Consider the following 24,882-nt stretch of genomic DNA (forward strand, 5'->3'; position numbering starts at 1 on the left):
CAAAGAATTATCCATTTTATATTTAAACGGTTCATCAACATATATAGTCCAAAAGATATAATTCCTTGTTTACCAAGACTTCTGGTTATTTTATATGCGTGTATAGATAGATCGATAAATAGATTCAAATGTATTAATACTATATATTTAAATAAATCCATTTAAATAAAATCTTTTGGAAAATGCTAGGAAAGTGACTTATTATCTGAAAACTTGTAAATAAATTAAAAAATCAAGAACTTTTATCCAATATATCTTTTCTGGAGTCTGTCATGGACTTGAGGACTTTTTTTAAGTTCCCCAGGTGATTCTATTGTGTAACCAAATTGAGAACAATGATCTAGATCTAATGAGCAGTTTACCGGATATCACGAAATACAGAGGAACATGGCAAATGACACCATGAGGATGAAATCAGCAAAATCTGGAATGGAAGCTGCTCTACAGTCTTGCTACTCAAAGTGTGGTCCTTGGACCAACAGTATTGGCATTATGTGGGAGTTTGTTAAAGATGTAGAATGTCCCCATCCCAGACATCCTGAGTCAGAATTTGCATTTTGACAAGATCCTCAGGTAAATAAATCATAAACACATTGTAATTTGAGAAACACTGCTTTACAGGCCTAGTTTCTCCAACAGCTAAACAGTAGGGAGAAAAAAAAAGAGAGAAAGAGAGTAAAGTTATGAATGAAAATATAATTAAAAGACACATGAAATATGTGGAAATTACTAGGATCCTGATTTGAAAATACTAGTTGTTTAGAAAACACATATGCTCTTATTTAGACATACTTATGGAAATTTGAACTGACTGAATATTCGGTAATATTAGGTTATTATTAATTTTTTGAGATGTGATAAGATAGATCTTGTTATAAAAATAAACTCCTTGTTTTTTAAAGACACATATTAAAGTATTTGTGGATTTAAGTATAAATTTTGAGGATTGCTTCAAAATAGTTTCGAGGGAGAAAAAAAGTAGATGGGGTATAGATGCAACAAGAAGAAAACGTTGATAATTGCTGACATTGAATGATGGATACATATGGGAGGGTCATAATACTATTCTCTTTGATTTTGCAAATGCTTGAAAATTTCTATTGTAATAAGTTTTTTTAAAAAAAAGACATTAAATGATTTGCTCAAGTACCACAACAACAACAAAAATTACTGACTAAAGAATTCAGATTAGGTGTGTTTTCTCTAAAATCTGTGCTTTTAATCTTCTCTTGACTTTATCCTATACTCAGAGTACTCATATACTTTCCAGTACTGCTTTTCATTCATTCAGTGTATACTGTGTGTCAGGCATTGTATTGTGCTTTGTCAAAGAATAAGAACGTTCACTGTGTTGAAGTAAAAGCAAAGAGATTTACTAAGGGTAATACAATTTGTGAACTGGGGAAACACAGGGCAGAGAGGAATCTACCAAGTGCTCCAAAGCATGGAGGGAGAAGTGTGCTTTTATAGTAAAGATGGGAAGGGGAATGCATGATGGTCACATGGTCACAAGGTGGGTATGTCATCAGCAACTCTATTTTCAACTACCTTCTTCCTGGAACATCTTGAGTAAACTCTCTCTTCTGCAATCACATTCCTGACCCCCACCCTTACTTACTAAAGGCTGCTAAACCACATTTCTGACCCTCATCCTTATTTACTTAAGAGTGGCTTGGGGCAAGAGCCAGGCTGGTTAATCAAGATGATTGATAGGGGGCCAGAGTCTTCTTGTCCCATCCAAGCAGACGTCCATGGCCATATGCATATGAATGGGAAGAAGCCAAGGTTATATTCTCAGGAATGCAGAAACATGAGCTTGTAACTAAAAAGTGTCTTGATTCAGATCTCATGTCAGACATTTTATTATACTAAGTCCCTCAGTTTCAGAGGTTTGCTAGCACAGCTTTGAGTATACAAAGTCATAGAGGAGGTCATAGTGAAGAAGAGAACAAGGACATAATACTATAATAATTATAATACTGTAATATAATAATATAATGGAAGCATGAACAGAGTCCTGGGACAGAGAAGACAAAATACCTTGACCATGTACATAAGTATATTTCACAGAAGGAATACCATTTGAGCCAGGAAGGAGTAGAAGTTTCTCATTTGAAGATTGGTAGGTAATATTTCCTATAAAAAAGAATCAGTATGTGCAAAGACAATAAACTATGAAAAAACTTGGAATACTTCGAAAGAGTTATAAATACCGTGAGGAAAAAACAAAGAATGTGTAGCTAAGAAATGCTGATAGGTGAGCCTAAACAAGTAAGTAGGAGCCAGGATAGGAAGGGTAGATTACAACAGCCTTGTTAGTCATTGTACCCCAGGTATAACAAATGAATGAATGGTTTTTATTCCTTGGTCAAAGAGGAGCCATCAGATATGGTGAATGTCAGTGAGATATTTCAGTTTTAAGGAAAAATAGCAATGACAAATGTGTGGAGAATGGACTGGAGGTATAAATAGCTGATGAGTAGAACAAAAACTTATCTTTGTAGTTTAAGAGAATACTGGTGGAAGTCTAAACTAGAGAGGTAGCAGTATGAATGAGTAGGGTATCAGCTTTTAGAACATTCTGAATGGGAACTGGCAGGAGTTGGGACTGGATGTGACTTTGACTGAAAAGGAAAGGATAATCGATGAATCTGTTGGTTTAACTTGGATGACTGGGTGTACAGTTCTATTTACTATGGCATGGGAAAAGAACAAAGACTTTTTCTTGAAAAGGATTTATAAATTCTATTTTTAGCAAGTTGCTAGAGGACAGCATTGAAATTATAAATCTTGAACTACCTAGGAAAGTCAGAATACTTGTGTGGGAGGCCTTAGCATATAAAAAATAATAATACAGAAAAGGTAATAGCTAACTTTCACTAAATTTTTCTTTAGAGTCAACCACTCAATATATTTCATCTAGATGCTAGCTGAAGCCATAAGAATGGATTTAAAAAAAAAAAAATCACTAAAGGAGATAGAAAAATGTGCTAAGGCAGTATCTTGCATTTAACAGTCCTCATTCTTCACCATATCTTCCCTAATGTCTTCTCTCTCACATCTTCATACTATGAAATGCTGACCTTCACTCTCCTTATGCTTCAGGTCCATCAGTCTCCTTTTTCTCCAAGCTCATGATCCCTTTCCAATCTTACTTGCCTCTTCACTTCACTTAGTTGGGTTCCATGACCCATCTTTTCAACAATATGTCTGATTGTTCCTAAGAATTCCTCAATCCGGAATCCAGAGTGATCTCATCATTCATTTTATCTATTATCAAATGCTGATATTCTCAGTATTGCTAGAAAATGTCTTAGTACCATGTTGGTTTTGTCAATGAGTAAAAACACACACTTTGTTAAAAATAAAAGCAAAGATATTTATTGACGTTTCAAGACGGTTTGACCTGGGGACACGTCTGATCTCACAAAGTGAAACCAAATGCTCCAAAATGGTGAAATTACAAAGGCACATTTATGAGGCAAAATGCAACATTCTGATTAGAAGTTACAAGATTAGGTAAGCAGGAGGTGGGACAACTTGACACAGGGGTTTTACAGTGATCGGTTGCAAACACAAATGTGGGCTATTTGGATTGGTTTGTTTAAATACGTGACTGGGGGAGGGGTTTACAGGGTGTTCCCAAGGTAATTATCTTAAAACATTTCCTGAGGGCAGCTCGGGGGATTTCTGATAAGGGTTTTGTGTCAAGACCCTCCCTTAGGAACATTCTTTCCATAGCTTTAGTTTAATCACAGAGAAAAAAACATTTCATTTGTTATGTAGCTTAAGTCTGTCTAAGGTTTGACAGTTGGAGGGGAAATAAGCAAAAGATGGAGTTGGGGCTCAGAGCTGGGCCAATCATTCTGATATAAGTCAGGCACCTCAATTTTGGAATTCTCACACAGTTTATTCATTCATTCTTTTATTCAGCTATTTTAACAAATATCTATTAAAATCCCACTATGTGCCAAGCACTGTACCAGGAGCAGGGATACAGTAGGAATGAAAGAAAAACCCAGTTCTCATGAGGGAAGACACATATTACACACATTAAGAATAAAAAAGTGATGAATCACATTGATTAAGGGTAGGGTTGCACATCCAGTTATTGCAATTGCTGCCAGTAGGTTGTACACCTGTAAAAAGTTGAATTGGCAAAAGTTGTGTGATAGATATACTTACAATGGAAAGAAGAAAAAAAAAAAGAGTAGCTGCTGAGGCTGCTTATGTACAGCCAAAAACCCCAGGGGATTTGGTTCTTTGATTTGTAGGTTTAAGGTCATGATTTCATGGGACTTCCCAGTTAACTGGCCTAATAATGTGTTTGGTGTTTCTGTTCTACCTCCTAGTTCATTGTGCAGTGCCTGGGGCTTAAAAGCTTTCAAGTGGCCACCCAAGGCACAACAATTGGTCTCTATTCACCTGGAGCAACAAAGGAAGAAGGAGAGTCAGGAATAGGAGGAGGATATGGACTACATATTATTTGCCTTCATGAACAACTGCCTCCTTTGCCATGAGATCAGAAGAACTGAGTGGTGCCCGGCTACCATTACTGAGCATTTTGATCAAAGATTATATAGAATAATCCTAATCAAAAGGGGGAAAATGCAGAACAGAACTTAAAATTTTCATGGACTTCAGACTTTCTGGAGCTAGGGAGGCTGGATGAACTCCTTAAACTATTGTTCTGAGATAATTTAAACCTCAAACCAAAAATATCCCCTGAAGTCTTCTTAAAACCAAATAGTTTAACTTAACTAGTAAAGACTGTCTGCCTTGAGCATTGTGTTCTTTCAAGATCTATCTATATGGTATCAAATTGACAACAACAACTTGAAATATTAGATATGAAACTTAGGGAGCAATGAGTTTATGTTAATGAGGGAGAAACAACTCAGAAAGGGAGGATGAGAATGGTTGTACAACTGGAAGGATCTAATCAATGTCACTGTGTTGTACGTGTGGAAACTGTTGAATTGGTGTATGTTTTGCTGTGTATATCCTCAACAACAACAAAATAAATAAAATTTAAAGAAAAGAATAAATAAGTGATATATCAGATGGTGGAAAGTGCTGTGAAGGACAATTAAGCAGGGTAAGAAAATGGAAAGTGTGGTAGTATGTGTGTGTTACTAGTAAATGTATACAAAAAGCGTGTGTGTGGAGGGGTGGTGCAAATGGTTAACACATCCTGTTCTGCTGATAACTGAAAGGCTGGAGGTTTGAGTCCACTCAGAAGCACCTCAGAGGAAAGGTCTGGTGATCTACTTCAGAAAAATCAGCCATTGAAAACCTATGGAGCATAGTTTTACTCTGGCACACATAGGGTTACCATGAGTCAGAGTCGACTCCACAACAACGGGTTTTATTATTACTGTCTTGTATTATTTATTTATGTACATGCTTAATCTTTCCAACCAGAGCCTTGGTGGCACAGTGGTTAAGAGCTTGGCTGTTAACCAAAAAGTCAGCAGTTCGAATTCACTAGCTGCTCCTTAGAAACCCTACGGGGCAATTCTTCTCTGTCCTATAAGGTCGCTGTGAGTTGGAATCGACTTGACGGCAACAGGTTTGGATATTTTTTTGGCAATCTTCCCAACCAGGCTATAATTTCATTCTAGGTAGTATTATTTTATATTCTCTCAGAGCTTAATTCAGAAATTTGTTCTTATGAAAAAGTGAAAAAATGTTGGTTGATTGAAATAATGTTTATAAACAACAATAATTAAGGATAACTCAAAGCAAGGGTCAGATACAAATATTATCATGTGGAGTCTAAAAATAAAATAAATTTATAGTATTTAGACTTCTTCCAGATAAATTACCCTTCTGTGTGAAGTTCCCCAGAGAAAAATAATCATGAAGAAAATTATGAGCACAGATGATTTTTATTCCAAGCTAGAGCTCTATCTTCGAATCTCAAGACAATCCTCTAGTGAGATGGACTTGCCCAAGTGAACCCTTTCGTTTTGCCTTCTCAAAAAAAAAAAGGAGGGGCAAACTAGACAAAGCATTTCTCCTTCAGGTCTAGAAAAAACTCCAAAAGCCTTTCTATTTTGGAGGCAGTATGGGAGTCAAAGAGGAAAACAGAGAGACAATGAAAGATAGTGAATAGCCTTCCCAAAGGAAAAACAACCCATACTTGTTTTATCTCTCTACTATCCTTTTAGCAATTGTACCAGTGAAGAAACACCATGCTCACATGCATTAGACTTTTTACCCCTTTGCTTATAATGCTCCACCTATTAGCACAATGACCAATAAATTATCCTTGTTCCTTTCTTGACCTTGGCCCATAGTCGTGAAAACTTTTCTTGAGGTCGCGTGAAGGGGATGGAGTAGAAGAGGCTACTGCTCTGAATTTGTCTTACCCAGCTAAGATTGTCCACTTCCCCTTTACTTTTTGGGGGGACCTCAAACCTGCTCTAATCCTGGAAGTTTTCATTTTACTTAAGTGAGACTCTGGATAGGAAAATAGGAAGGCATTGGTCAGCTGAATAAAGCACTGTTCTTGTAGGTCTCAAAGTGATTGAGTAGAAGAAGTGCAGGTTGCAAAGTTATGAGAGCTTGAAGCTGAGGAGAAAGTTATTACAGTGAGAACAGGTACTCTTTTAAGAGTTTGGGTTGTTAATGAAGGGAGAAAGAAGGAATAGTCTGTCCTTTGTACTATTGCTAGCTTCTCATTTCAGTCTGCTTGGTGATGAGACAATCTGCCATTTTCAGGGAAAAAAAAATCAATGTAGCTTTTTGGGATGTTAAGGCATTTGATAAATATTCAATAGTTCTATCTCAAAGATATGGATCAATTATTTCAGCCTCAATTCTTGTATTTTAATCATACTTCACATAGATATGGAATATCAGTTAGTTGTCCTTGATTCAGCTGAGATATGCTGTTCTTTTTTTTTTCTAATTCTGATTCCTCCCACCCCACCCCACCCCAAACTCTTCAGCTAGGAACTATACCAGCAAGTCTTTTGCCATATGGTGAATTTTAAAGAATTAATTGCAGAGAATTTACTGTAGAATCTTTCCATATTGATAGTTTTTCTCTATTAGAAATATAGGGCATTTGCTAATAAACCAATAACATAAAATGAAGGAATCAGAAGTGTTTTCATACATTCTAATTTTTAAACTTGTTTATCCCCTAGAAACTTTAGGTTTTCTCAGAGGTCAAGCATCTCTGAAGTGTAGAAGATTTAAGAAAAATAAAAGAAATATATTTCAAAGACAAAAATACCAGATTGTTTTTCTTCTATCAAAAAGCAGCTACCCAAGAACCCTTATATTCTCTCCAACATTCCTGACCTTTAAAACTTCATTTCTTGGAAAACTAAATGAAAGATGTCTGCTTTGCAAATTTAAGAAAGCCATTTGGGGATGTGTGGGAGGCAAGTGACACATCGGGGCTCCCTGAACAGGCCCAAGTGCTGTGAGCTCCAACCACCTTGTCACTCCATGAGGGAGCCAGCACAGCTTCCCTCCTCTCTCCCTCCATCTTCCATCCAGATGGCTTCCTTTTTAAGTATGGGAAAACCATTTTTCCTTTGCGCTTCGCTAAAAATAGAATTTGTTATAGAACATTACCTTCAGGTAAGGTGTGAGGGAGGTGGTTCTTTGGATCCCCTGGGACATAACTTTCAAAGCAGAGGCCCATTAAACACTGAGTAAATTTGGACATTCCTGCGAGGACCATCTGTGATGGGATGTGGAAGGTACCAGCACAGAGCAGGGTTCATGGGAACTGCTCACAAATCCCAGTAGCCACAATACTTACAAGAACAGTTTTTCCCTCCAGGCATCTGTCTGTTCACTTAACAACAATGAAAATAATTAGATGGTTAGAGGTTTAATTAACAGCATTAATGAGGATTAGTTATCCCTTCTTCTCATTTTTTTTTTTTTTTCAAACAGGTTCTTTCTACAGAAGCGCTTAATTCATGTTTCTACAATTTCTCTTCAGATCTAGAGATTATCTAGTTTACTGGTTCACCAATGACTTGCCTGTGTGAAAGCAGACGTCCTATGATTTAGAACGTGTGTCTTATTGTTTGATAGTTGAAGGACAAACACTCTCAAGGAGCTGAGATTAGGACTGGCAGTATTATCATATATGAATTGCAAAGAAGGCTTCCAGGTTTTTCTTTGCCTATTGTTTTAGGAAGAAAGGTGCTTATGAAGCATAACAACAGGAAGTCACCAAGTGAGAAAGCTTTGTTTAACATCTGTCTGTCAACTAACAGCTCTACTGTGGGGAGATTGGCAATGTCTTTTGGCATTTAAGCAGGAGTCTTTGTGTTTGTCAAAAGCAGCTTCCAGTCTAAGACAACTTGCCAGGTACCTGGGGATGCATACACTGTACAACTCAGAGGAAAATTTCTCTCTTCCTCCTTTTACCTTTTACTTGTTTTTTAATTTAAGAAGCTTCAGGACAAATCCTTAGCTGTGTAGTCAATGTTTGTAAGCTTGAAATTTTCCATTTTTTTTTCTTTAAGAGAAAAAAATTAATATATTGCACAGTATTTTTTCCGTGTTTTTCATTTTGAAGAGGATACAATCTTCTTGAAAAAAGAGGAAAACAACAATATACTAAAGCATCTATTCCACAAGGAAAGATGTAGGCATTTAATTTTCAGGGCAGATGTAAAAATGTGTAGAGAAAATATATTTCTTTTTGCTTCACCTTAAAAGTAATATATCCAGTAGTCTTCGGTTATTTTGAATTTCATATTTAAAAGTCCTAAATTTGAAAGCCTATGAAAGTCTACCCCATTCAAGTACTAAATGAAATCATTCATTTCATGGTTCCTCACTAAAATTATCAGCATCCACATTCCCTGGAACAGCTTTTAATTGGAGATTGGTTTGTAAAAGATGGAATGCTCATCCGTTCATCCAGATCAAAGACACAAATGAGAGAGTGCTGAACAAGATACTTCTTGACTAAATCAGAATTATTTCAGATTAAAGTAATAATCTTTTCATTTAGTTTTAATATATACAAAAATGAAAGTTACCAAGAATTATTTGGTAAAAATTATATGTAACTGTTCCCATTTAACTTGACGTAAACATAAGGAACAACATTACTAATTTTTACTGAAATGAATGCACCAAATCATTATGTGGGTTCAGGGAAGTAAATCATGGATAAATATGACACAGTCCTATGTACTAGCAGCAAACATACATGCTAAGAAATCATTTATCATATGATCTTTATAAAATAATTACCTTAAATGGGTCCAAAGAAGAATTAACTTTTCCCTGATGTTCCTATTTAACAAAAAAACAAACAAACAAATAATTCAGAATTCTGTAAAACATACAAAAGTTGTGCTCTTTTACTTTGGTTCCTAATATCTAGTAGTTTATTTTCTAGAAGGCTAAACTTGGGCCTTCTATCCTTGTCTTTGCATTTGGACTGGAAGAGTCCTCATCCACTCTAATCTTATAATTTACCATCTCTGTGGCAATTGTCTAATTGCGGTGGTTCATTCAGTCCCACCTCTCCAAATGTCTACTGGGCATTTGTGTTTGGCTATACCACGACCACCTAATACTAAATTTATCTTCCCTCTGAATTTCACTCAGTTCCCAAGTTTGCTTTTATTTTTCTTATTTTGCATGTTCTCTTCTGTCTCAATTAGATATTATACTCATCTACCGTGTAATAGCAATCGCATTTAATGCTTCATGTGTCTTTTGTTGGCACTCTATTTCAGGAGAATATCACTTCAAGGATTCCTGGATAAGCACTTTTAATAATAATAATAGTCCTCGTAAGTACACTCAATGCTTAGAGAACATTTTACCTTGAATTCACCTTGCACAAATCTTGGGAACAATCTTGAATTTGGATCCAAAGAGCATGTCACAGTTCTGCTCAGAATGCTTCTATGGCTCCCCATTATCTAAAGGATAAAGTCTTCACCTCTCATAATTTCATTGTTTTGCAATTAGGACTTACCCTTCCTATCTGATGTCTCAGCCATTAAATCTCTTACTTGAATCATCTACTTTGCCCAGTTTTACTCTCTTCTGGGGCCTCCACCTTGATCATTTTACTCTTTGTACTTTATTTGTGCTTTACCTTCCTCGTTCTCAGTGTCACTTCCTTCCACCATCTTGCTATATGTTCGTATATCCAAATCCAATCCATTCTACAACCTTATCCACTTGCTTCTTTAATTCAAAAACTATTTATTGGATATAGGCTTTGTGCTAAACCTTGTTCCAAGCTATGAAATGGCAAAGGTGAGTAAGATATGGTCTCTTCCTCTGAGGAGCATATAACCTCTTGAGAAAGTATCAGTTAAAGATAGTGGGAGGAAAAGGAATCTATATTCAATGACCACGTGCGTCTGCCAAGCACAGTATGGGCTCCCCAGTCAACCCTGTGAAATAAACATGGTTATACTCACGACAAGGAGCTCTGACGGCTCAGTGGTTAAGTGCTCGACTGCTAACCAAAAGGTCGGCAGCTAGAACCCACCAGCCGCTCCAAGGAGAAAGATGTGGCAGTCTGCTTCTGTAAAGATTTACAGCCTTGGCAACCCTATAGGGCAGTTGTACTCTGTCCTGTAGTGTCATTATGAGTCCGAATCGACTAGATGGCAATGGGTTCGGTTTGGTTTCTCTTATCCTCACAACACTTGGGGAAGTGGAGGCTTAGAAAGATTAAGTAACTTGTTCATGATCACACAGCTATCAAGTAGCAAATCCAGAATTTTCACCCTGGTATGTGTGAATCCAAAGCTTTCATTGTACTGTGATGAAATGGAAACTTTGCTCAGCAATCTTGCTCTCTTCTGAATTATTATATCTTGTTCTGTATCATACACTTGAAATTTTCATACACTGACTTATTGGTTATTTCTTTTATTTATTTAAAAAAACCCATTATTTTAGTACCTGCAAACTGCAGACATTGGACTAAGTGCTAAGAAATATAATGATTATAATGATCAACACGACAAAATCTTTGCCTTCCAGGAACTATAGTTTTACAACATTCTTAATAGTTTACAACACTCTTGCATTTTCTGTGAACATAAGTAGAGTGCAGCTGGATATTTTAATCTAATCATCTGAACCTATCTTTTAATAAGTGGGTTTAATGTCCACTTACATTGTGATTCATTATATATTTAAGCTCATTTCCACTATCAAAATTGTGTTTTGTATTGTATTTCTTATCTTTTTTCTTTGTTTTTGATTCAGCAGGTATTATTAGGCACCTACACTGACTGCATTAGGCAAAAAGTGGTTAGGGAGACAAACATGACAGGGACCCTTCAGACAATTTGTTTGCAATCTATTTAACATATAAGCATAAAGGCATGGAAAGTAATTTTAAGAGTTTATCATCTCTTGCCTGGACTATTGTAACAGACTCTCACTGCATCCCTCCCTCCTGCTATACCACTCTTCATTTTGCCAGAATGTTCTTTCTACAGCACAAATTTGATCATGCCTTTTGCTTTCTAAACTTATTTGGTTCCCTTTTGCCTTGACCACTAATCACAATCATGTCTGCAATTAGCATCACCTGTAGTGAGCTTCAGAAAAAACCACAAATGCCCAGCTCTTTCGCAGAGTTTCAGGTTTAGTCTCTGGTGGGAAGAAGGCATTACTATTTTGAAAGCTTTACTTTTGAATGGCATATAATGATTGTTCCTACCTTGCCAGTCCCACTTCTTACCAGTTGCTCTAAGTGGACTCTGAAGTTTAGGCCATTCCTTGAATAAGCCATACTATTTCACACTTCTGTATTAACTTTGATTTTACTTCTCCCTAGAATGCCAGAAGAATGAACACATTTATCTTGGAAGAAGTACAGCCAAAACCAAAATGCTCCTTAGAAACAAGGATGGTGAGACTTCGTCTCATATACTTTGGATATGTTATCAGGAGGGATCAGTCCCTGGAGAAGGACATCATGCTTGGTAAAGTAGAGGGTCAGCAAAAAAGAGGAAGACCCTCAACGAGATGGATTGACACAGTGGCTGCAACAATGGGCTCAAGCATAACAATCGTGAGGATGGCGCAGGACCTGGCAGTGTTTCATTCTGTTGTACATAGGGTTGCTATGAGTCAGAACTGACTCAACAGCACCTAACAACAATAGAATATACTTCTCATTAATATCCTGCGATATGCAGATGACACAACCTTGCTTGCTGAAAGTGAAGAGGACTTGAAGCACTTACTGATGAAGTAAGTATGGATTACATCTCAACATAAAGAAGACAAAAATCCTCACAACTAGACCAATAAGCAACATCATGATAAATAAAGGAACTACTAAAATTGTCAAGGATTTCATTTTTCTTGGATCCACAATCAATGCCTATGGAAGCAGCAGTCAAAAAGTCAAACAACATATTGCATTGGGCAAATCTGCTGCGAAAGACCTCTTTAAAGTGTTAAAAAGCAAAGATGTCACTTTGAGGACTAAGGTGCACCTGACCCAAGCCAGTAGGTTCATATACATGCAAAAGTTGGACGATGAATAAAGAAGACCGAAAAAAAAATTGATGCCTTTGAATTATGGTGTTAGTGAAGAATATTGAATATACCATGGACTGCCAGAAGGAACAAATCTGTCTTGGAAGAAGTACAGCCAGAATGCTCCTTAAAGGTGAGGATGGTAAGGCTTCATCTTACATACTGTGGACACGTTACTAGGAGGGACCAGTCCTCGGAGAAGGACATCATGCTTGGTGAAGTAGTGGCTCTAACAATGGGCTCAAACATAGCAACGATTGTGAGGATGGCACAGGATTGGGCAGTCTTTCCTTCTGTTGTACATAGGGTTGCTATGAGTTGGAACTGACTCGATAGCATCAAACAACAACAGAATGCAGTTCCTTCCCTTGTTACATGGAATTCACCTATTCATCCTTTAAACTCTGTTGAAACGGTCCCTCCTTTTCTGCCATGTCCTAAGGCAGATTTAGGTGCCCCCATGCACTCTGCTCTAAGGAAGCCAACCATATCCAGACATGGAAACTTTAGGTCCTTCAGCAGGTAGATCACTACAAAGAAATAGGAGATAATAGAGGATTTGTCATTTCAAAGGTAGTACCTTCACTCTGCTGGAGCCCTCAGTACATTGTTTAAAAAATGTTCCTTTACGTACTTGTCTGTCATTGTTTTTTCACTTTTTCTGCCTTCTTATGGTTTGATAATGTTTTCTACTCTTTCCCCCTACTCCTTTTCCTCTGCTCATCTGAAAGCTATAGATAGTATTTCAAATCATTTGTTACCCTTTTGAAACATACCTGCTTAGTTTTAAATTATGATAATACTTTACATTTATTTTACATATTATATAAAAGAGTAAAATTACTCTTGCAATTGTCTAAAATTTTTGCTTTACTTTTTCCTACACAAGTTCTCATTGCTATTTTATAATTAATTTACAAAATATTTTTATCAATTCATGTGGTTAACATTGTTTCCTGCATTCTGGTTTTACTTTTCTTTTTCGTGAACTACATCTTTTAACATCTTTTTTTTGAGTGAACTCTCTTAGGTCTCATAGGACTGAAAACATTTTTATTTTGTCTGTGTCCATAATGTATAATTTATTAAGCTACAATATTGCAGTTTTCCTAATATTGTCCCTCACCTCTTTAAGATAGTATTTTTTTTCTCCTGATGAGATATCTGTTGACTGTCTATTTATTTGTTTGTAATCTGAATTTACTCTGGCAGCTTTCTAAGATTTGTCTCCAAATCTCTGGTGTTCTTTGGTTTCAGTACAACACGTCCAGATGTGAAATTATATTTACTGACCCTGCTTGGAATTTACTTAGAGTGAATTTTTAATCTGAGAATCTGTGTCTTTTATTTGGAAAAATTTGCAGCTCCTCATGTATTACTTTTCTACAATTTCTTCCAATCATGTATTCTGCAGTTTCTATTAGATTGTAAAAGTGGTGTGGCATCAGACCTCCTTGCCTAACTTCAGGAATGGGAGAGAGAATCCTCATCAGCATCAGCATAAAGCTGATTCCTATAAGGTGGTGGTCAGACTATCTCCCCTCTCCAAACTTTTTACCAATTCTGACACTAGCCGTCCCTCCCACAGTACTCTCTACTTCTCTGCTAGGTTTGATAATCCATTGTCACATGGGACTCACAGACCATACTTACAGTTAAGTGGTTTATTAAAGAAGTAACAGGGTATAACTTGGGATCAGGATCAGGAAGCATGTAGGCAAAGTCTCCCATCTTCAGTGCAGGACAACTCTCTCAGCTCCTCTTGGCCGTGTGGGACTCCTCTCAGCCCCCTCAGGACAGGCTCCTCTTGGCCCTGTCATCTATCACCACCAGCTCTGCCGTAGGGTCCCTTCCGGGCCTCTCACTGTCTTCAGTGTTACAACCTTTGACCCGTGTTACAGCTCTTTTAGAAGGTTACTTGTTTCCACTCTCTCTGCTTCTCTCTTCTCTCCTCCTTCTGCATCTCTTTCTGCTTCTCTTCCTGCTTCTGAAAAAAACCTCTGTCTGAAAAAACCTCTGAGGGGCTGGCTGCATATATATACACAACTCTGTGTCAATTTCAAGGCATGGCCCCTCCCAGCAGGGCCACAAACTGACCAATCCCCTCTTGGTAGGCGGCAGACACTTCATTTGCATAGCCCGTTGACCAACTTTTGCAAGGTGCATACCAATCACAGGGCAGGTTGCAGCCCAGGACCAGACAAAAAGTATCAAACCAAATTGTTTATAGCTTACCAAGGAAATGTCAATCAATCTGGACAAAAGTAACAAACCCTCTAAGATAGAAAACTAGGGCAAAGGTAACTCTTCAGGGTTTAGGGAAAAAAATCTCTCAAGCTGTTTTTCTAAATTAAAAAAAGAAAAGAAAACAAGGCAAAAGGCCACATAAAGGAACTCATTTCACCATATAGATATTTGTTGCACTTTCTCAAATTAACTTTCAAATCTATTCATTCTTCACTCCCTGTGCATTTAATGTCTGGCACTGTCTTAGTATTATACTCCAATTCATTACTTATCTAGAATTGATTCCCGTGGCATATTTATTTCAGTGACTATAACTTTCATTTCCAATATTTCTAACTGCTTCCTTTTCAAATCCATTTATTCTAGTTTAATTTCCCTTGTTTTTATTTTATAACTTCTTTTTCATTTTAATGAATACCCTGTCTTTGTTTGTCTCTTTGAGAATATTAAATGTACATATTTAAAATTTCTTACTGACTAGTTCATAAAATTAATCTGACCTGCAGTAGCATACCCTGGAATACAGGCCTTAAGGGGGTATATTTTCTGTAGACAATTTAAAAACAATAAGATAAAATAAAAAAACCTGACAAATTGGTCTACTTTTTATTATCACTTTGCTCTAACAAATTTAAAGAACATCAGTGGGATAAAATACTTCTGTTCTTCCCACCCCCTACGGTACACCAATATACTTACATTGAGATTATATTCCAATTGCTGGCTTTGTTTCTTTTGCTCAGCACGAAGTTTGTTTTTTGCTTCTTTGGCTTCTTTTAATGTAGTTGAAAAATTTGACACACAATTATTTTGAGTAAAAGAGCTTTTTCAGTTGTTTGTTTGTTTTTGTTTTCACCCCCTGAATTTTACCTGGACTTGCTAGCCCCCCGCCTTCCAATAAAGTGTTAAATTGCATTTCTGACTCCTGCTTTATAGAGACAATGGGAATATTGTGTCACGGAACTAGTAATGGAACTAGTCATAAAACTAGTCATGGCACTAGTCAAGGAAGTAACAGGCGATTTTGCCTCTTGGTTCTTTTTTATAAAAATGTGTTTTCTTTTCACTCCCTCCCTAGACCTGCAGCAGGAATTAACTGGAGTGATTTTTTTCCCCCCCAAGTCAACACAAGCATTAAATAGAGAAAGCTATACAAATCTCAGATTCCTGGGTGGTGCAAATGGCTTGCACGAGACTCCTAACACAAAGGTTAGCAGTTTGAATCCACCTACTGGTGCCTTGGAAGAAAGGTCTGGTAATCTGCTTCCTTAAAAATTACAGTGAAAAAAAAACTCTATGGAGCAGTTTTAACCTGTAACACATGGGGTTACATCAGTATTGAGAGACAAATAAACTACTGATGTTTTACCTGCTATTGTTCAGGTTTTCTGTTACACGCAGCTAACTCAAACCTTAACTGATACAACTTCCATGGCACGTATAACCTGCCACAAAGAATGACTTCCTTTAGGGAAAAAAGATAAAACTTTTTGCAGTTTACAAAGAATTACTCCTTTAGGGAAAAGAGGTAAACTTTTTGCAGTTTGGAGAAGTAGTACTGTTTTGTTGCAGAGGGTGATCTGAATGTAGACTGCGGACTGTGTCTCTCACTGATGCATCTTCTTACTATTGAGTCAATAATCTTTTCCAGAGCTTACAAAGTATTGATTTTATACTTACTTTTCAGACACCCAATACCAACTGAGACCAGAATTCACCAAAAGTTTTTGGAACAAAAACACACAAAATGACAGTAAATCTGCACACTAACAACAGAGAGAGGGAGACAATTTAGTAGCTGAGTGGCATCTGGAGTGTGAGAAGAGGAATATCAAACTGACCTCAGAGTGATACTATGTACTGTAATAGAGTCTATTAGCTTGTAATCGTATCAGCTCATTATCTTGCATTACAAGGTATTTTAAAATGCTATTTTCTTTTTGGATAGACAGTAGTGCTTTTGCTCAGCTCCCTCTAGCATTCACAGAAGCGCAGGTACATTACTCTGCATGCTCAAATTTCAAACCATAAGGGATAGCACTGAGAGTAATTCACATTGACTGATCATCAGGCTTGCTGGCTTTCCACACATAACATTGGCTGTCTTCTTTATTCCAGGTCTGGGTTTCTGTATTTCATTGCCAACTAGCATTCTATTGATGTCTAATATATACTGTCAACCCTCAGTGAAGAAGAGCTCTTTTAAATATTAAACCTTGTAATGTGCCGGTTACATAATTTAGGCATCCACAGGAATGCTATGTTTGTTAAAAAACAGTTATTACTGATTGTTTGAAACTCAATTATTTCATACTTACCAATGTAAGTATTTGGAGACCAACTCTCTCCCCCAAATTTGACTTTACATAGGAAAGAAATCAACTAAAAATCATACACACTACTACTTCCAGTTTGTTTTTATGGACGTGAGTATTTTGTTGAAAATCTTGGTTTAAAATATATTGCAAACCAGAAATTTAGAATGAAAAAACATTGAGACAATTATGCTCTTATAATGATGATATTTCTTCTTTTCAAAGTATATTCCTAAAAAATTATATCCTGCACACTGATCAATGTTTCTCAGAATAAAATATTTGATGGAGAAGATATATAATCAGGATTGGGACACACTCCATGTAGTGTAGGTCATTGCATCATGATGTCACTTGAGGACGTAGTATTTGTGCCCCAAGACTCCCTCCCACATGATGTTGTTATTTGAAATTCTACTGTTCAGCAAATATCTATTAAGCATCTGCATTGTTCTAGATCAGAGGCATACAGTATAAGAAGTTTATAATTTTACTCCTAACGATCCCCAATTTTAAACAACAGAAACCAACTCTGATTAACTTAAGAGGAAAAGGAGTTTATTTGAAGGATATCAAGTAACTCAGTAAATAATGGGAAGAATGGGATATCAACCTCCAATAGGGACCAAGAGGATTAAGGCTCAACTGTGATTCAGCCACAGAAATGGTATGCTAAGGATAATGTGTAGCGCATTATATTATGATCTCAATTCTCCATCTCCTTGTAATAGGCATGGTTTCATGACAGGCAAAGTACATTTCCCAGCTTCTTGACTTTGGGTTTTGCCATGTGACTTGCCCTGGGCAATCAGTTATTAATGAATATGATGCAGCAATGCCCTGTTAGTGGGCATGATGTTGAAATGTGCCTGGAATGTGCATGATCCAGGTAACCGGCTGGTTCTAGAAAAATGTAAGTGATGGAGGGAAGACCTAAACTCGAGCCATGGCCTGAAGCCAAGTTTAGCTACTCACGGTCTAGATCACCTGGACCCCAGTTAACAAGAAATTTATGAGTGAAAAGCAAAAGCTTTTGTTGTATGCCACTGAGATGTTTTTGGTTGTTTGTTATGCAGTAAGAGTTGAGTGACACAGGTGAACAATGGTCTCAGTACTAATGGACATTGACAGCCACAGCACTTGTTATAAATAGTTCATGTATATCCTTGCATTTTATGATTCTTCCTCAAGCATCAAATTTCCAGATGAAAATACATTATTAGTCATCAGGTGGCCAGAAGGGATATAGTCTCTTTTGCTTTCATAGTGGTGCGCGGGGTCCTGTTTCCCAATTATCTAAGATTGCTCCAAAACAGAAAAGGTATTTCCACACTGGATAGCTAAAACAGCAAACGTTCACTGCAATACTCTAGTGAAAGTTGCAGGCATGGAAAAGAATCCCAACTTAGGAAAATAAATGCTAACAGTGCAGCATTTTCAAAAGAGATGGATTCCTTAAGAAGTATTACACCAAAATAATGGTTCAATGTCTAGTTTTAAAATCTAGGAAACAAATGTATAAACAAAAGAAAAGAGCCATTTTTCCTTCAGAACTTCTCTGGGCCTTTAAAATGTTAATATATTTTGTGATTTTTCAAGATACATGAAGGAACAGTGTGATGCATTTCCCAAAATTTGACCACAATGACCTCTTTTGCAAAGCGTCTCATAAGCCTGTTGTTCCCTAGGACACAAATTGAGAAATATTGTTAAGGGAAATCACAAAGCACTTTCAGAGTGCAAGGAAATGGTGACTAATTACGGCTGCAGAAGTTGCAATTTGAGAGGAGCACTCGTGAGCAAAATCTGGAATGAAGTGTGGCACTTTTCTGGGAAAACTTGTGAGAGAAGAACATTTCAAGTACAGGAAGGACAATCTAATACGAAAGAAAGATACATAATGAAATACCTGGAAGTTTCAATAAGTATGTGCACAACAAATATGAGTGATAAGGATGGTAGTGCTAATGATGTAGATAGTGTGGTGATGGTTTTAGTGAAGGCAGTACAGGCAGTATGGTATGGTGGTTAAGATATGAGCTTTTGCCCTCAACACACTGGCTATGTGACCCGGGTAAAGTTTGTTACTTCTCTATGCCCCAGTTTCTTCTGAACCATGTGACTGAATTTTGGCCAGTGAGATGTGGAGAGAGACATGATGTTCACTACTAACAAGTCTGTTCATAAAGCCCTTTTATAATTCCCCTGCCTTCCTTTCCTGTACTAAACTTGGGAGCCATATGGTTTAGATAACAGCAGCACAAGATAGAGCCTGAAAACTGTGTCTTCTATATAAACTGTGTCAGGATGAGTCCCAGACCCATATCAGACTGTGAAATTTGGGGATTTATTTTTACTCCAGCATAATCTGGTCTATTATAACTTGTACAAAAATTAATTTCCTTTGTTTTCCCTTTTGAAAATGTTCTTCATTATGGAAGAAGATAAATGTCAAAATTAATAGCTTTATTTTCTTTCTGTTATCATTCACTTTGTATCATCTTTCCTAAGCAATGAGCTTATCCTATCTTCATTCTACTGGATCTCTCATCCATTTACGCATTCAGTCAGTCAATCAACAAATTTTAGCACCTACTATGGAGCAGGTACTGGTTTAAAGGCTTGATGTACAGTAGTGACCAAAATAAAACACAATCCCTGCCTTCAAGTAGCTTCCATTATAGTGGAGTAACACAAACAATAAGCAAATGCATAAATAAGACATGTTATATGAGGCGGTAATAAGTGACATGGAAAAAAAAAAAAGAATTAGGAAGGCAAGTGGAATAGGGAGTTGAAGGGTGGGGTAAGTGCTTACAATCTTATATTGGGTGGTCAGTTAAGGCCTCACTACGAGGATAAGACTTGGACAGTGAACAGTAGGCTGTGAGGTTATGGGCCTTGTGTTTTCTTTAGAATATTTTGAAAGTCTCAACATCTCTGATGCTTCAATTATCCTGATTTTACTAAGTTAAGTTTTATATTTATCCTTGTGTGGGTACACTTTCTCCTAGTTTGTTTGTTTTTGACCAACAGTTATTGAATACTTATTATAAACCAGGCACTGAGATAATTGCTTTATGAATATTATCTAATTTAATCACCAAATAACACTTTGAGATAGGTAATTTTATTATCCCCATTTACAGATGAAAAAACAGATGCTTTCATTGCATAAGGAACTTGCTCAAAGTCACATAACTTGTGAGACAAGAGAATTTCAAACTTAACTTCAGAGATTTAATCACTATTTAACCACTGTTCTTTATTAATATGTTTGTATACACTTGTTTTAAAATATTAATTTATCTGTAGATTCCACTTTAGTTTGTTTGAATGACTCCTCGATTACTCCTCAGTAGAATGTTTGTAATTTCAGAGTCAAAATTTCATTTTTTGATCATCTGATACTTCTTGAGCTATGATTCTTTTTAAATTATGTGGGCAAAAAGATTATAATTTCTGTCAAACTATTTTATTAGTAAAATCTAAGTCATGTTTCTAAATATCTTCTTTGCCCATTCAAAAATAAAAAAATAAAAACCAAACCCATTGCTGTCAAGTTGATTTTGAATCATAGCGATCCGATAGGACAGAGTAGAACTGCCCCAGAGGGTTTCCAAGGAGCAGCTGATAGATTCGAACTGCTGACCTTGTGGTTAGCAGTGGAACTCTCAACCACTGCTTTGGTGTAGCCATTTTCCTTTAAGGGACCCAGTACTATACAGGTAAATTTTATGGATTACTCAGTAATTCTGGCTTAGATCACAGTGAATACTAGGATAGACCGGAAACAGAAGTGTGTAATTCTGTGTGTACATGTTTGTGAACGGTTACTAGTATTGCTGAGAGATGCAACAGGCTACTTTTAACCTTAAAATTTAATAATCAGAGAACAAGAGGAGATTTAACAAGCAATAGCTGCTCTGGCGCTATGTTCGGGTGTTCGGGATGAATCCTTGCATCTTATGAGAATACTGTCTGAAAGAATGTGATGAAAGGAGCTGGAGAGAATGGTCACCACTTTCTAAATCAGGTAACAAAGCAAATTAATGTAAAATAAAAGAAGAGGATAGGGAAACAGACTTTTTGAAAAGATGAGTTTCTAGTGCCAACAAAGCTGTCTTCAACTACTCAGCTATAAGCTCCTTTACATTCCAGTAATGAATAGCAACATTTGAACAAATGTGTATATGTGTGTAACGTAGAATACGTAGAGCACCGAGACCCATAAAAATTCGTCAGTCTGCAGTATCATGCAGACCTTTAACAACTTCTCTTCCTACATTATCAATGATTCCATCTGGTGATAAACGAGCATTTCACCCTAGTTTTTCTACTTGAATTCAGTGTTGAAGTTATCTTCATTACTTCCACTACCCTTTGGGTATTTAAAGTGGTATAAGCAAGGTAGATATTAATTAGATACTCTGTTAGTGGAATCATAGTATTTTTAAACGCCACTGGTTTAAGGAGCTCTGGTGGTGCAGTGGTTAAAGCAATCAACTGCTAACTGAAAGGTCAGTGGTTGAAAACCACCAGTGGCTCCATAGGAGAAAGATGTGGCAGTCTGCTTCCACAGAGATTTACAGCCTTGGAAACCCTATGGGGTTGCTATGAGTCAGAATTGATTTGACAGTGGTTTTTTGGGGGGTTTTGGTATGTTGTCAGTAGATAATTACTAAGAAATTGTCATTTTCTTCTTTATAGAAATACGAAAAGATAAGAAAACTTCAGAAATCATCTCTGGTTTCATTTGTTGTTGAACAGAGGTGTCGGGGAGAGCGGGGGAGAAAAAAGCCAGCCTGGAAGGCAGCCACACATTTGCTGCTGAGAACTTGGCATGGGATGGCATATGATCTTCCACACTTGTTAACATCTGCCTGGAATGCTTCTGTTAGCTGATAGCATGCATTGTGCCATATTGCATGGTGTTTCTGTAACATTTAAGATCTCACAAATATCACATCTTAATTACTACGCACTAGCAATGAACTTCTCAGGGCAGTTTTATAAAGCTAAGAATCAACGGATAAATGAGTCATTGCTTATAAGGTGAATTTTTAGAAGGATGAACTCCTTAACCTTAACAGGTTTGCTGTGCAGTGTTTGTGCTTCTAGAGGACATAAGGTGTACATACATGCTAAGAAAGGTTTGTGTGTGCTTTTTAATTTTTTCCAAATTTATCCATATCTTATATATATTACTGAGTTTACAGATAATTGCTCAATTTAAAAAATTAGCTTGCTTAAATATGTATAATTTATTAGCATAGGCTATATTTACGCCATGACCATGTACTCAGGTCTTAGTTATGAAAAAAAGGGAAAATAGATTGTATTATTAAAAATGACATCTTGAGACTTATGTGCTACATTTTAAGGGAAAAAAGAGTCAGTAACATTCAGAAGTTCTCTCAGTCTACCAATCCTGTTTCTATCTCTTAATAAAGAAATCCAGTAATACTACAAAATATCCAAAACATAAATAATACATCAAGAAAAATTCTCTAATAGCAAGTAAGTTAGAGAGGTTAACGAGGTTTACATGCATAAGCATATGGGATCATACGGATAATACGAAGTTTTACCATGAATATTTACAATGATCATTTTCAAGTCTTGAAGCTGTACCATTGTATAGAGATTGAGACCCACTGTAGGACTTACTTCCTTTGTTAAATAATTATGTATTAAGGTTTATTTAACGAAGGATGCACATGGGATCACCATGAGTCAGAGTTGACTTGACAGCAACCAGTGGTTTTATATATATATGCCTCAATGTCTATATCTATACATACACACCTTTCTTGGAAGATATATGTGAATTTCTCTCTCTATACACACACACACACACACACCCCTGAAGTCAGATACTTATCAAAATCTATCTATGACTATAAATCCCTGAAGACAATGACCAGAAGGTTTTGTTCACCACTGTATCCTAGCACCGCAATACCTACCATTCTGTCTGGCACATAGTACACTCTCCATAAATAGGATTAATTAATTTACCAGGTTAGGTAAAGTTTTGCATACATTTATTAAACAAATGCTTACTATAATTGCTTACTTGCATATCATTTTTTTTTCCATTAGACTGTTTGAGTCTTGAGCCTGAGATTCGTGTCTTATCCACAAGCATATGCTTGGTACTCCATAAGTATGCCTTGCACGTAGTGAATTCTCAAAAATGTTTGTTGAATGACTGCACTAGTAGCCCTTGCTACTCAAGGCCATGGCTAGGCATAGGTGGCACAGAGTTGTGCCTGACAGAGTTGTTCCTGGCAGTCTGTGATCCTACTGAAACATGTGGCTCTGGACTATACAGCAGCTTTCTTAGTCCATTTTTTATGGAGTAAATTATTTTCAGTCCCCAGCTCAAATGTCCCCTACTTTGTGGAAACTTTGGCCACCTTCTACCTCTATCTTCTATAAGCAGAAAGTCGCGTTCTCCCCCACCAACTCTGTGTTCCTATGGCACTTTAGCTATTCCATTTGTACAGTATTTATCATACCTTATTATGGTTAACTACTTATATGACTATATTATATAGTAGCTTGTTATTTCTTTGAGGTCTTTCTCTTATCATTTTCCTATCTCCAGCCTTAACATGGGGTTGGACACATGGTCATTTTTCCGTAAATGTTTGTCTCATTGAATTACCAAAGGGTCAAAGTTGGTAAGAAGTTTGTTCATAGATAGTCTTTCATTGTTCACTATGAAATGCTGTGACTAAGGACTTGGATATGGCTTAACAAGGGATGTTGCCTTTAGGAAGCATGTGGCTCTTAAAACCAAAAAAAAAAAACAAACCATTGCTGCCAAGTCCATCGAGTCCATTCCGACTCATAGCAACCCTATAGGATAGAGCAGAGCTGCCCCATAGGGTATCTAAGGAGTGGCTGGTGGATTCGAACTGCCACCCTTTTTGTTAGCAGCCAAGTGCTTAACCACTGTACTACCAGGGCTCTGTGTGGCTCTTAGAGACAAATTCCGCAACTATTATAGAGGACAATTGGGCATTCTTTGAAAGGTGTCTGCCAGTTGTAGTCTTCATCTGATAAACTTCAGAGTCACTGTTTTGCTCCCAGCTCCTTTCTGAGGGTCTCTTTTTGCACAGGTCCCTTTTTTTTTTTTTTATTGTTGTGCTTTAAGTGAAAGTTTACAATTCAAGTTAGTTTCTAATACAAAAATTTATACATACATTATTATGTGACCCTAGTTGTTCTCCCTATACTATAACAGCACACTCCTCCTTTCCACCCCTGATTTTCCGTGTCCATTTACCAGCTCCTGACCCTCTCTACCTTCTCATCATGCCTCTGGACAGGAGCTGCCCATTTAGTCTCATGTATCTACTTGAGCTAAGAAGCACACTCTTCACGAGCATCATTTTATGTCCCATAGTCCAGTCTAATCTTTGTCTGAAGAGTTGGCCTGGGGAATGGTTTTAGTACTTGGTTGACAGAGAGTCCAGGGGCCATGTCTTCTGGGGTTCCTCCAGTCTCAGACAGACCATTAAGTCTGATCTATTTACTAGAATTTGAGTTTCGCACACCAATTTTCTTCTGCTCCATCAGGAACTCTCTGTTGTGTTGCCTGTCAGGGCAATCATTGGTGGTAGCCGGGCACCATCTAGTTCTTCTGGTCTCAGGCTGATGCAGTCTCCAGTTTATGTGGCCCTTTCTGTCTCTTGGGCTAATACTTTCCTTGTGACTTCAGTGTTCTATGTTCTCCTTTACTCCAGGTGGATTGGGACCAATTGATGCATCTTAGATGGCCGCTCGCTAGCTT

This window comes from Trichechus manatus, unplaced genomic scaffold (genome assembly GCF_000243295.1).
Source record: "Trichechus manatus latirostris isolate Lorelei unplaced genomic scaffold, TriManLat1.0 scaffold00125, whole genome shotgun sequence".
NCBI lineage: Eukaryota > Metazoa > Chordata > Mammalia > Sirenia > Trichechidae > Trichechus > Trichechus manatus.